This window comes from Fukomys damarensis, unplaced genomic scaffold, assembly GCF_012274545.1.
Source record: "Fukomys damarensis isolate Sample0158 unplaced genomic scaffold, DMR_v1.0_HiC HiC_scaffold_14, whole genome shotgun sequence".
NCBI lineage: Eukaryota > Metazoa > Chordata > Mammalia > Rodentia > Bathyergidae > Fukomys > Fukomys damarensis.
The window spans coordinates 21,841,189-21,855,304 of NW_022900926.1; the positions used below are offsets into that span (position 1 = coordinate 21,841,189).

The following is a 14,116-nucleotide window of genomic DNA, read 5'->3' on the forward strand; positions in this document are numbered from 1 at the left end:
GTGGTGTGGCTGGGGGGGGCGCCGCCTGGCCGAGCAGGTACGTGGGTGACAAAGCGAGCTGAGCCCGTGGGTTTCGCTTTCTTGTCCAGAGCCGCCTGAGTTTCGCACCTTTCTGGGCTAGGACTGAGCTGGGATGGAGGAATTTGGTGGCGATCACTCCGACCCGTGCCCTCAGCTAGCAATTTGACACGAGGGGCGGTCACCGCGCGGGGCGCCCTCACTGGCGTCCCTGGCTCAGCCATGGGCTCAGTGTTCAGACTCATGGACCCCGGGTCCTACAACAGGAGTGAGAGGCCCCGCTTTTCAGACTCATGGACCCAGGGTCCTACAACAGGAGTGAGAAGGGCCCCGCTTTCCAAAACCCGACTCCAGAAAAGGGTCTGTGGGGGGGTGGGGGGTGGGGGGAACGGGATCTAGGGGAGGCTGCGCTTCTAAAGTAACGTTTCCCCCACCCCTTTTCGGGACACATTCTCCCCTTGCAGCTATAGCCACGCACATAGGAGCTCTTTGATTTTTTTTTCAGAAGTAACAATACCGTTAACTGATTAATGACATAAGGTAACAGAAGGGGTTCTCCCACCCGTTTTGTTAAAGTTTAAACTATTTGCCAAGTGGAATCCAGCAAAGCAGAATGACTCAGCCTTTTTTCCTGTATTTCTGGTATATTAAAAAAAGACGGCTTTTAAGGCAAGATATCTGGAACTTTAAAAGAAAAAAGCAACCACAAAGCTTTCTGTAAGACTGAGCAGCAGCAGTGAGTGAAGGAGGAAAGTTGTCCAGGCAACACAGCAGAGTCCTTAGTAGTCAAAGAAAAAGTTGTTTCCACTAAATATAGTTACAAAAGTCAGGAAAAAAAAAATGTGCCCACAAGGTCGGGAAGGGTGTTTTGAACAATAGATGTTATACACAAAAAGGTTTTCTTCTCACTCCTAAATTTTCAAAATTTTTAGTTTTTTTAATTCCAGGCAATATGAATGGAAAGAGACTACTTCTGACTTATGCAAATATTGAGCCTAAAACTAACAGAATTTGCTTGTTTTTCATTTTGATCAAAGAGTGATATTAAACCTGTTCAGCAATTGAGTCAGAGGCTGATATTAAGAGGTAGTCATATTCTTAACTTCAAAGCAAAATTTGCAACTAGGCAGGTGGCGCACAGCTGTAATCCCAGCCCTCTGGGAACCTGAGATCAAAAGTTTGAGCCCAGTTTGGGCAACTTGGTGATTTAGTGAGACCCTGTCTCAAAAGAAAAATAAAAAGGGCTGGGGATTCAGCTCAGTATGAAGGCCCCAGGTTATTTCCCCAAAGAGCAAAATTTGTAACAAATGAACAAACAAAAGAAACTCTTTCCTGACCCCCCAGATCCAGGTGAGTTTTTATCTCTTAGCATGTTCTAGTCCTCTCTGGACACTGGAAGGACTGCCAGGGGGACACGCACACACGCACACACAGGCGCACACACACACACACACACACACACACACACACCAGGTTAGAAGCTGGATGTAGCTGCCTGGACTCCAGGCCTGCTTCTGATTGACAAGTCATCTCAATGGCTGCTAACTTTTTTTAAGAGTTGTGTGACACTGCCACGCTTAGATGGATGTATATTTTAATCGATTTTCTGAACTCTGCATATAACTCAGAGTCACACACATCAGTACTGGATCAGGATGTGTAATGCTAAAAATTCCCCCAGTGAGGGAGGTGCTCAATATGACATCAACTTTTTAGGCAAATCGTTATATTTCATTTCACATAAATTTTTAAGGGGATTTTGAATGTCTCTGCTGCTCCCTCAAGGCAGGTGGGACAAAGACTGTCATCCGCAGAGGACTAATTTTGATTATGCTCAAAGCAGGCTGCGAAGAGTTAACCCCACAATTGGCTTGCATATGGAAGTGAATCTGGCCAAAGCCTACAACTGAAACCTTCTGACTAGAAGAACAATGTTCTAATTACATTCATATATTTTGTCTATTCTGTTCCTAATTCAAGAACGCTTCCTCTTGTCTTTCCTGAGCCTTGTTTACATTAATTTCCATGGAAACCAGACATCACCTTTAACCCAGTTGATCACCAATAAAAGTCAGTGCCCGGGACTGGCCAGTGCCTTTGTTAGTTACACCGGCATCTGTCATCCTCGCACCCTGCTTTCTCTCTCTTAGTTCTGCCTCTTAGTGTTTTTTTTCCTCAGGACTGCTTCACACACTGGGCAGGTGAGTGGAACCTGACTGCAGGGGCCTCAGACAGTCATCCACTCTCTAAGCTCTCAGGGGACTTAACAGTATCTTAATTATTTTTAAAGAAATACTTTTCTGCTCCATAAATCACTATACCTAAAAGGGAGGTCCTGACTGTACCTGCTAAATTAATTTCAGAGCTAAATTATTTCCACATTTTGCTTCAATTTAGCATGGAACACCTTGTCTTAAACATACTGAATGCTAACAGTTAAGGGCCAGTTCTAACTCTGAGTTCTGTACCACAACTAGTACAGAATTAACTCACTCACATGTTCTTTTTTCACCTTTTCCAACTTTTCTCTAGCAGCCCTTCAAGTAGACCTGGGGAAATTGCTTGCATAGGTAGGTAGATTCTGATGGTCTCTTCATCGGTCAGCTTGAGACTCATCCCCAGCATATCTAGAGAGCATCATACATCCAAGATCCAAGCAGGTAGAGTGCATTTTCACTGCCTTATGCGCTCAGCTTCTTACAGTACAGACCCAAGAAAGGCAGTGCTTGCCACTTGGGGGACAATTAAGAAAACTGGTTACCCAGGGGAGTGGTGTGGAATAGGCACAGGGTAGTAGGGCTGATGAGGGAAGCCCTCCTCTGAGTACATGTTTTTGTATAGTCTGGCTAGTAGAGTTATAGAGTTTCACGTATTTGCCACTTAAACATAAACTTTGGGAAACGACAATAGGGAAATGAAATTCTGAGTGCTATAAAATTGATGTTTTATATAGTTATTTCAACAAAATTGCCTCTTTTTATAATATTTTAAATAAAATTGCATATGTCTGTGCTGCTTTCTTTAGTTTCTAGTCTAATACTTTCCACAGAATAGGTACTCAGTAAATTGGTATGGTTGAAAAACACTTTTCATTGTGTACATGATATTTTTAAATGACTTTGTATTTGCATGATTTTCTTCAAAGTTCAATTTTAACATTGACATGCTTGCTTCCATGAAGGTTTTTTTTAAGTTATCTGAGGCTCAAGATAGGATATAGTTTATAAAGTGAAGTCATTTAATTTATCTTAATTATAACATTATACTTCTGCTATCATTTTGATGTTCTGGCAGCATTTTTACTTCTTGGTCCATGTGTAGGACCCCATTGCACAAAGGCTGATACCATAGAGATGAATTAAATCATTATAATCAGTTCCAAAATATATCAATTACATGTAAAACCAGAGAACAAGTGAACTTTAGCAAAATAAAAAATATATGCTGGTTAGAGACATTACATAAACATTTCCTCTGCTTCATCTTCACAAATTCGCTTTAATATAGAATCCCAAACTCATGGGACCTAGCGATCACCCAGCCAACTGTGGTTCCCATCTATCTCCTTCCCCCTCTCTCTCCTAAAAGAAGGGACCTCATTCTCCTGCGTCCTAGGAAGTACAGAGCAACTCCTGACATGTACAAATGAATGACACTGTTTGAGAAGCAAACAAAGACAATTGCTGCTAACAAATGACTAAAGTATAAGTATCCAAACAGAGGACAATAAGTTTCTTTACAAGCACAAAACAAGGCTTTTGATCTAATCGGGGAGTGAGGCAGGGCTTCCTATTGGGAAGGTCCTTTTAAACAGAAATGTATGGAAGTTGTTCGTTAATAAATATATGCATGTGTATGTACACATTACATCACATTCTCCTTGCTTGAAAAGATGGATCAGAAGAGAAATGTGATGTGCAAATAAATGACTATGAATAAGCACTTTACTCTGAAGAAAAACCATATAAATTCAATACTCACAGGTAGCTTGCCATCCATATCATGTGACATATCTACCTTTCAATATAAAGTCCGGTCTTCCTCACTTAAACATTAGCAAGAAAATAGTTAAATCCTTCTCTAAACAATTCTATGAATTAGCAGACACTAATATTCCTTTTTACATATATTTCACTGTCTTCACTGTTGCTCTGCTTTTATTCCTGACTGCTCTCTTTGTATGTCCTGTGGAAGAATGTTTATTATGAGTCCCTCAATGAGCCAGTCTTCTATAAGACCTGTGTAGCACCTGGAACCCCCTGCTCCTTGTATTGCATTTATCTAGATAGCTTTGTCAAAGCACAGTTCAAACCTGAGGTAGTCTGACCTTCGTCCTGTCACTCTCAAAAATATCAAAGCATCAACTTGTCACTATAGAGAACCTTTCTGATGTAGTTTCTATCTGTTTGCAATGTTGGCTGCTGTTCATTCCACCTTTGCAGTGTTCAACAGGAAAGCCTGAGATCAACTATCAACCCAGTTTGCCTGGATATCCCAACCAACAAAACACAAAAGTAGATTCTACTGATTATTTTCATGAGAATTTAAGGAAAATACAGCAGTGAACTGCTATTCAAAAATGCTTCCACTGAAATAAAAAACAAAGCACTTGCAACCAGGTCCCCAGCCTAGAGGAGTAGGGGCGGGGTGAGTGGGAAGCCAGGAAGTGATATTTCCAGTTCCTCTTCTTCCTCAGCACCCTGTAGGCAAAATTCCCTCCCCTGTGTAAAGTGCCCCATGGAGGAGGGCTTATGACCTCTGAGGTCTAGGGTTGGTCATCATCCAGTTGTGGGCATTGTCTACGTCTAGATCTGCTCTATCACACCCTCAGGCCACTCACTCCCCGCCTTGGCAGCACAAGGCAGCACTTCACCTGATGTTGCCCCTTCCACGGCCAGAGACAACCTTCTCCTGTCATTCCTGGCTCTCAGGGCAGGGCGGCCTCAGAAACCTTTGCCTCTGTACCAAGTGTTCTCTGCACACAGTTCTCCTGTTGCCAACACTAGCTCCTGTGTAGCACTCTTCACTACATCTCTTCCAGTGGGATCCCTACAGTCATACCTAAGTAGCAGCCCACAGTCTTTTTTCTCTCCATAGAACTCATTCTAATTCACACTGAGTGGGTGGATTTCTAGCAATTCTTTTTCATTTCCTTAATCAAAGCCTTTACAAGATGATACCAAGGACACACTTTCCTGTATACCTTTTTTTTATTCCATCTCAATCCTACTTATTCTTTGCTTGACAACTTTGCTCTTGCTTCTCAATTTATTGAAGCACTTATAGGTGGAGTATTCCTTATCAGAAATGCTTGGGACCAGAAGGGTTTCAGATTTCAGATTTTTTGGGATTTGCAGTTTGAAGATGTTCAGTCTGTGTCTGCACTGAAAAGTCATGAATCGTTGACATTCTTTGCTACAGTTCTTTAATTAAAATGAAAAATACATCTCCATTTTCCTCCTCTCTTCCTTTAGTCTTTTTGTTAATTTATCATTTTATCATTTCTGTCTGATACCTTATTTCCTAGTTTTATTAGAACTGCTTTACTTTTCTATTAATCTTTCCTCGTATTTCATCTTGTTGACTTACTGAAATTTTGAAGTAGTGAGGAATACTAATGGAAGAATTACATCAATTGCCTCTGGGAAGAAAAAAAAAAAGTAGTGAAAATGGTTTCAAAAGTGAAGTAAAAGGGCCGGGCATTTAGCTCAGCGGTTCGGTGGCCTGCCTTGCCAGTGCAAGGACTCGAGTTCAATCCCCGGTACCAAAAAAAAACAAAAACAAAAACAAAAGTGAAGTAAAAGATGTATGTTGCTATGTTAAAATAGTAAACATCTACTGGCTGCACTTGGAGTTTCTGTCACAGTTCTTCCCAATCCCTTAGTGTTCCCAAATGGTTTGTCCCTAGCTGATGCTATTCTTTCATGCTTTTCTTTCTGAAGCATATTGTCAGTGAGAGACACCAATCTACATTCTACTCCACTTTTCCACAAGAACTATGATAATGACTATTAGTTGGAAGATCATAAAGTATGGGGAAAATTAGGTGCCCGCTATTAAAAGGCTTATTTTCTAAAAGGGAAGAGAAAGGAAAATGTTCATACATGTGATGACATAAGATAGTGGGACTGTCTCTCTAATAAAAGATGAAGCTGACATATACAAATGAATAACAGCATCTTCCATATAGGCATTTTGGAGGCTGTGCACAAAAATCTCACAATGAATTTCTTTTTTTTGGTACCGGGGATCGAACGCAGGACCTTTTGCTTGCCAGGCAGGCAGCAGCACCACTGAGCTAAATCCCAAGCCCCTCTTAAACACTGTTTTTCAAAGTTGCAGGTAGAGCCCACCATGAGAATGGGTCAAAATATCTCACTTAGCGGCAAACCTTCAACTTTGGTGAGTGAATTGCATTTTCAAAAGAATCTAAAGCCAATTTCAACAATCTTGGGTAATCAAGCTAGGAAATACTGTGTCAAGCAAAACAAAGTGGAACTAATAAGAAAAATGAGATCGAATCTTTTGCATGTTTATAAGCTACCTCTGAAGACATTATAGCTGAAAAGAAACAACTCCCAAAGTCTGTGAGCTGAGCAGTACCTTGGGAATAGTCATAACCCTCCCACAAAAACTACTTTGAAGATGTATTCTATCTCATGGGTAAACCTCAGTATATTTATTTTTTAAACTAATCTGTACTGTAAACCCCCCCTCCCTCTCTCTCTCCCGGGGATTGAACTTGGGACCTTGAACTTGCGAGGCAGGCGGTAGCACCACTAAGCTAAATCCCTGGTCCCTTTATTTTAAACTCTTGCTTGCTATCAAGTACCAACAATACAAGTACTATAAAACATGTTTAAGCACATAGATTTACATGTTGAGGTGTGACTATAAAGAAATAGCACTGATTTTTTGCTATGACTTATTTGTCACTCACATACCTGGCCAAGGAAAGTATGTAATGATGGGTTGTGTCCCAGACTCAGAGGGTCTCTGGTCCATAAGAGCAGGGCCTTCCGCCCTGTGTGTTTCTGCTCCCAACTATATCTACCCAGTAACTCTTTGTTGAGTGGATCATATGATTATGTACAGTTCCACCAGGAAGAACTTCAAAGAAGAAAAAAATCGATGACTTCATTGAATTTCTACTCTCTCTCCTTAGAAGCTGCTATCTCTAACATGCAAATTTTGTAATGATCATATCATCCCTTCTTCCCAAAGCACTGTCCTTGGAGCATTTCCTAAGGGCAGTTGACGAGTAGCCCAGCAGAGCTAACGCCTTGTTGTATCAGAGCATTTGGGTTTAAGCAGCCACCCAAGAGCTGACGAACCACAGACAAGACATTCAGCTTGCCTGGCTTCCATTATTCACCTGTAAAGTGGGAGTAATGACTACGGACATCAATATCAAGCCAACAACTGCTAAGCTCTTTCTTTGTTCCAGGAGCTCTTCTTTAAAAAACCTTCTTTAATCATCCCAACAAGGCTGAGTCAGGGGCTATTGTTCACTTTTACAGATGAGGAAATTGAGTCCCAGAAGTTAAGTAACTTACTTAAGGGCACCCAGATAATACATGGTAGAACAGAATTCTATAGAACTTGTTCTAGAACCACCCTGACCTGCTCATGTAAATAATTATCAGAAGCCAATGAGATAGGGTAGCAGTGTCCTGCATGATGGACAGCAGAGAAACGGAGGCAGCACACAAATGCAGCCATGAGTAATAAGGGTGACGATGATGGCTAGGTGAAGAAGATCACATTGAATACCAAACCATAGTTTCTCTTACAGAAGACAGAGTGTGTCTTTCTTTTCTGGCAAGTAGTTACTGAATATGTTTTAAGTGCTGTCTACAAGCCTTACTTGTCAAGGATACTTGGTAGCTAATTAGAAGGGAGAGGTGGAATGGCTTCAAGAGAACGGCTTACAACTTCTTACAGAAGAAAATGTGTCAACCTGATGTATGTAGATCAAAACATAAAATAATCTATTTGATGGCAATCATACCTGTTTGGCTCTTCTTTGGGCATTAGAATGCAGTTATTTATGACTTTTACTTCCTGAAATTGCCTAATCACCCTCTGGTGCTTTTTGTACTTTGGCTCATCAGTTTAACCTAATTTCCCACAACAGCAAGCTCACTTAGGGATGGGAATTTTTTTTTTTTTTTTTTTTTTTTTTTTTTTCCTTAAAAGCCTACTAAGGTATTTCCTATTGAGAAATATGCCACTGTGTGTAGCAACCACTTTTGATGGATTACTTTTCCTTCATTAAAAAGCAATTGCTGACCATGCTCCTCCCTGTAAGCTAATTCAGGTGATTTCAAACTATAAAGATTTAGGAGTTCAAACTCTTCTGCTCATTGAGCTGCTCCTGTTTGTTGGGGTCCTCTCCTGTCACTATAATTTCTGTCAGCCCCACAAGTCCCTCAGAAGTGCCATTCAAAAGCACTTATTTGCCAGGCAGTGTGGATACGAAGACCTTGTAAGATGGGCTGCCCTGATGCCAAGCAGCAGAGCCTCCTGGTTCCTTCTCTGCTCCAGTTTAGGACACACTGGGCTAAGGTGTCCGGGGACTTATGGGAAGAGCTGAGTAGGGTGTCCTCAACGCTAAGATTTCCTTAATCATGAGCTTGAGCAATTTGCACAGCTCCATAGACTCCCCTGGTAGTTAGTGGTGCATTTGGCTATTAGTCCCATGGTTTTGTCATCCCCATACACTAGCTGATGATCATACTGCCCTTCCTGGGATAGAATGCTTCAGACTCAAAACAAAGGGCAATGTGAAATCTGTGACTCTGGACAGCTGCAGAGGCTGACTGCCCTGCCTGTTTTTAAGTTCCCTAAAGAATCTCACCTGATATTCATCAGGTACTAATCTATACATAGATACTCTCAGGCATAAAATTGAAACTGTAACATCGTCACATGATGACCTTGATATTAGCTTTGAGGCCATTAGGAAAATGTCACATACCATTCGGGTATATCTAAAAGACTTGTATTTGAGAGACCTCTTAGAACCAATGTAACAGGCACATTTTATAAATCTAAAAAACAATAGTGCAGGTTGAATCTCATTTATCTGTTTTGTTTCTGCTGAAAGAATCTAATTGTAGACACAGCAGCTCCTCCTCTTGATGCTATAACATAGATGAAGCTCAGCTAGAATACCTTGAAAGGCCCTGTGTTGTAGTCTATCCTGGGTGCTAGAACAGAATAGCACAAATTGCATGGCTCACAATCAACCAAGATTAATTCCTCATTTTGGAAGCTGAGAAGTCCAAGGTTCAGACACCAATAGATTAAAAATGTGAAAGATTTATAAGACCTGAAAAGAAACCACAGTATACCAGTAGATGAAATATCTAGTGAAAACCTGCTTCCCAGTTTGTGGGTGGCTGTCTTCTCACTGTCGTCTCCTCAGGGTAGTGGGAAGGAGGGATTTCTTTGGTGTGTGTATGTTTTGTTTTGTTTTTTTAAATAAACTAATCCCAATCATGACGCTTTACCCTCATGACCTCATCACCCAAAGCCCCGCCTTCAAATATCCTTTATTGCACTGGGCACTAAGATCTAACGTATGAATTTAAGGGGAGCCAAAACATAGCAGGAAGGTATAACAAATGAAAAATGAGCATTGCAGAGACATAAACTAGATGATGTGGTTTACAAGATATAGGTAACCAATCATACTTTGAAGTTTATTAAGAGTGCCATTTCCTCACAGTTTTGTTGAGCACAAGTCATTTTTAATCCCTAGAACTCAAGGGAACCTAGTCCAAATGCTGAGAAAAGCTCAAAGGGAGCCCAGAATCTCTGCTCTTTCTCTCAGTTCACTTTCTCCTGAAAGGTAATATGCATGAAATGATGCGCAGCGAGAGGAACAAGGGATCCAAAGACACTTTCGGGCAAGGAAGACCAAAAGTGTAAAGGCATAAATTAGCAGATTAAGTCCTGGCTGGTGAACATGGTACATTCAGTGGAACCACAAAGGAAAGGCCATGAAGCACCTTTGTGCCAGACCAAAGTTGTGATGGTGCAGCACTCTTCAGACATACAACTGTGTGCAAAAATTCAGTGATTTTTAAATTCAGAATAGGACATCTGTGGACTATCACAGAATCAGAGTTGTGTGTCCCAGCAATAAATCTGTGGGAACAAAAAATGCTTATCTTAACCATGAATTGTTACGTGACTCCTGATAATGACATGGGTGTAACTCATTTTCACCTTGATACTCATTAGATTATCTTATCAGTACTAGCAGGTTAGAAAAATGACTTAATTGGAATGGGAGTGTTTGTTTAGGAGTGTCTATTTTCTAATCGTGAAACTGTGCCTGAAGATTTTGCAAAGGTTTTTTTTTTAAGCGCAAGAGAAAATTAGTTATCAAATTATTTTTCTTTTTTAAGTGTGCTATTTAGCTTCTTCAGTACTTTGCATCCTCAAAACAAATAAAAGGTCAAGGGCTCCCTGCTAAGACCTCATATGTTCATTTAGCTTGCACAGCACAGCATCTCTCTTCCTCAGGATACTTTTAAAAGTCTCCAACACAGTATTCTAAGGATTCCCACTTTTGCTGTTGCCTCATTGTCTAGGGAATGTGTCCAAGAGGAAGTAGAGTTCCTGCTTCCATGCTCTAAGGTCAAATGTAGAAGAAAATGTTCTAGCAGGAAAAGGAAACGGCCCCCTACTATATGATGGGATGGGGTTCAAAAAATTTTTCACCAGAACAATACCAAATATTTTACATATTACTATCTTAGAATAATATGTGTTTTCCCATCAGTCTTGCCTTGCTGCTGTTGAAAGTACAGCAAATGAATAAAGGAACTGAGTACAGTATGTGTTCTGAAGCCAATTCCTCTACTGGTTAGCTACATAAATGTATCCAACTTCTCTGTGCCTCAGTTTTCTCATATGTATAATGGAGATATAACAATAATACCTTTCTCAGGGCTGCTGTACAGATGGAGTGAGTTGGTTGTGTAACGCACACAGAGCCATGCTGGCTCTATGGTAAGAATTTAATAAATGCTGGCATCTGTGTCTATTATATGCTACCCAGTTGGCCTCACATCAACTAAATAAATGCTTTCACAATATATATTGTTTTTTTAAGTCTGGTGCAAATTGAGTTTTCTGTGCATACTATTTCCACTATTAAAACAGAACCTCTTAGACTGTCACTTTTGTATCTAAAAACATCTCAGGTTCTGCTGAAATCAGAGCTAGTCCAGGGAGCAGACCACGTGATCATTATTCTATCTCTTCTTAAAAATTAATCTTCATAAAAGTCAGACCTCACTGTAGAATCATCTACTTCCATCAATACAAAACAAATCATTAAAATTCCTTAATGAACAAAAATTATAACTGAGACAAATCACCACCAGTCCATAGTAATTGATCAAAATCCTTTCTGAAAATAAATTTCTGAGAAACAAAGATATACTGCTCCAGAATCAAGAAAAGTTGTCTTCCATGGCTTAATTTGCTTGGACTAAAAAATGGTTTGGAAACCAGAAGACCATGCCATCAAAGGAATATATTTTGTGTCTTGATATCATGGAGAGATTTAGAGTTAAGATATGATCTATGTTGCTCATGATAGGACTGCCCTTTGGCAATACTTTGATTTATTGACAAGTAGATGATCCCAAACTGGTATCTTTTCTGCCTGCATAATTTTTTAAAAAGAAGCCAATCCAAATGAAGGATCTCCAGGACCAAAGGACCAAAGGCGGTAGTGTTCTTCCTGAGAAATAATATGTAAAACAGTAATGTCATCCATTTTGTAATTTATTTCTATGAAATGTGTTTGCTAACATGAAGCCATCTCAGTGTGTTTACAGTGAGCTTAACTAAGCAATTATTATGCTTAAATCCCAGAAGTTGTTTCTGGAATCCTCACTTGCTATTAAAGGAGGATAAGTTCCTGGTATTCTCAGTGTGTATGTGTGTGTGTGTGCATCTCCCTTGGTTGCCCAGACTAGCCTCAGATTTTTGATCCTCCTGCCTCAGCCTCCCAAGTAGATGGAGTTACAGGTAAATGCCAGCATGCCCCACTTTGTATACGTTTTTAATTTTCTTCATAAAGATAAAATAGGACTATTAAAAAGCAGATTTTTTGAGATTAAAGCAGGAGTCATTTAGTATCAGGAATGCAAGGGGCCATTTCCCCCTTCTGGTTAATTTGCTTTTCTAGGGTTGGTCTCAGTTTCCTTCATTTTCAGATTTTTCATTATAATCATTCTCTATTGCTGCATAACACATTATCTTAAATACAGCCAGTTAAAGCAACAAGTATTATTTCATAAAGTTTCTTAGAGTCAGTAGTCCAATAATGGCTCAGCCAAATGGTTGTGGCTCACAGGCTGGGGCTGCCTCATCTGAAGGCCGACCTGGGGCCAGAGGATTCCCCATGGGCTCACTAAAGTGTGTCTTGGCAGAGGACTTCCTTCAGTGCTCCACCAACTATTGGAAGCCTCAGTTACTTCCCACATGGGCCTTGCCATACGGCTTCTCAAAAGGACAACAGCCCTTGCCCAAAGCAAATGATGCAGGGAAGAAGACAAGATAGAGGCCACAGTGCCCTTTTTAACTGATTCCCAGAAGTGTTACATCATTACTTCTGTCATATTCTATTGGTTACACAGACCAACCAATCTCTACCAGCTATGACTGCCAAGAGGAAAGGATTCTTAGAGCCTATCTCAGAAGCCACCTCCCTCCCATAGCTATGCTGATAGATATAATTTACCCACAATCTAGACTGTCAAGGAAGGTGTACGGACAGTTTCCAGCATTTATACTGAAATACATTTTCTTCTCAAAACATAAAATGGCATGATAAAAAATTAATGTTCTTATTGTCACATTGCTTATTACATTTATTTAACTTATTATTACTAGAGTTTGGTAACATTTTGATAATTGTCATAGCATTTGTGAAGGACTATTTAAACAATTACAGAAATTAACAAAATGCCTATTAGTCAATGAATGTTAATAATTGATAGCACATTCCAGAATACAGTCCTTTTTTTTTTCTCTTGATACTGGGGATTGAACTCAGGACCCTGCACTTGCCAGGCAGGTGCAGGGCCACTGAGCTACATCCCCAGCCCATGAATATAGGCCATTTCATGGGAGAAAAATTGCCTTATTTCTTCATGACAGCAACTAAATTAAATTAAATTAAGTTAAAATGATCAATCCATTTCTTTTCATCCAAGTTATTTCTTAAAATTTTGGGGAGGTATATTTTAGGCAACATTAGAGTTCTGTCAGTTGTTTAATATATTAAAATACATAGTATTGTTATATAGTATATAACAGTTGTTAAACACTGAGAAAATATGCCTGGACTATTAAAAGATTACTTGTGATTTATTTCTCCAAATTCATATTGCTACAAACTATAATACTGCATTCTGTTTCCTTATCAGTTAGGGTGAGAAAGCCATGTGTTAGCAATGTTTTGCATCAGTATTATCATAATGCACTGTCTATTTTAATTTTATTTCTTACAAGATGCTAACCATTCTTCACATGTTAGGGCCATGTGAAAATGTGGAGCCACACAGCATTTTAGATTTGGAAAGATCTTTGAAAGTTGTATGTTAAAAATGGTCTCATTTTTGGAGGGTTAAGAAATATTATAAAAAATGGTGCTGTCTCACCGTACCCCTTGTTTCATCTTGCCATACTCTTAAATGAACTAAATAGGACACACGTGGAAATACCCAATAATTTCTCCATTATGAAAAACTAAAAGTACAAAGAAGGATCAAAATGTATAATTGATAATGTGAAATAGAAAGAAAAGGTCCAAAGGGGAAGTGGGATGGGTTGGGGAAAGCAACGGAATGGAATTAATATGAGAAAATGAAAAAATGGAAACAAAGCATTTGTAAATAGGGAGGAATAGAGGGGCTGAAAGGATGGCAGGGGAATGGGAAAAAAATAAGAACCAAGATGGGTTATATAAAGTTACAAATTTCCAATGATGAATGTCATTATATTATAGACCTAAAACGTACCAATAAACTAAAAAAAAAAAAAAAAAAAAAAAAAAATAAAAATTAAG

At 39.6% G+C, this 14,116-nt stretch overlaps 1 protein-coding gene across 1 annotated transcript in view; it reads left to right on the forward strand.

The window, feature by feature from the left end:
* Nucleotides 1-14: 14 nt before the first annotated feature.
* Nucleotides 15-14,116, forward strand: part of Il20ra (interleukin 20 receptor subunit alpha) — a 32,307-nt gene continuing 18,205 nt past the window's right edge. Inside the window, exon 1 of the mRNA XM_010626578.2 lies at nt 15-37. The gene's annotated coding sequence lies outside the window, so the exon portion shown is untranslated. The remainder of the gene's footprint in view (nt 38-14,116) is intronic.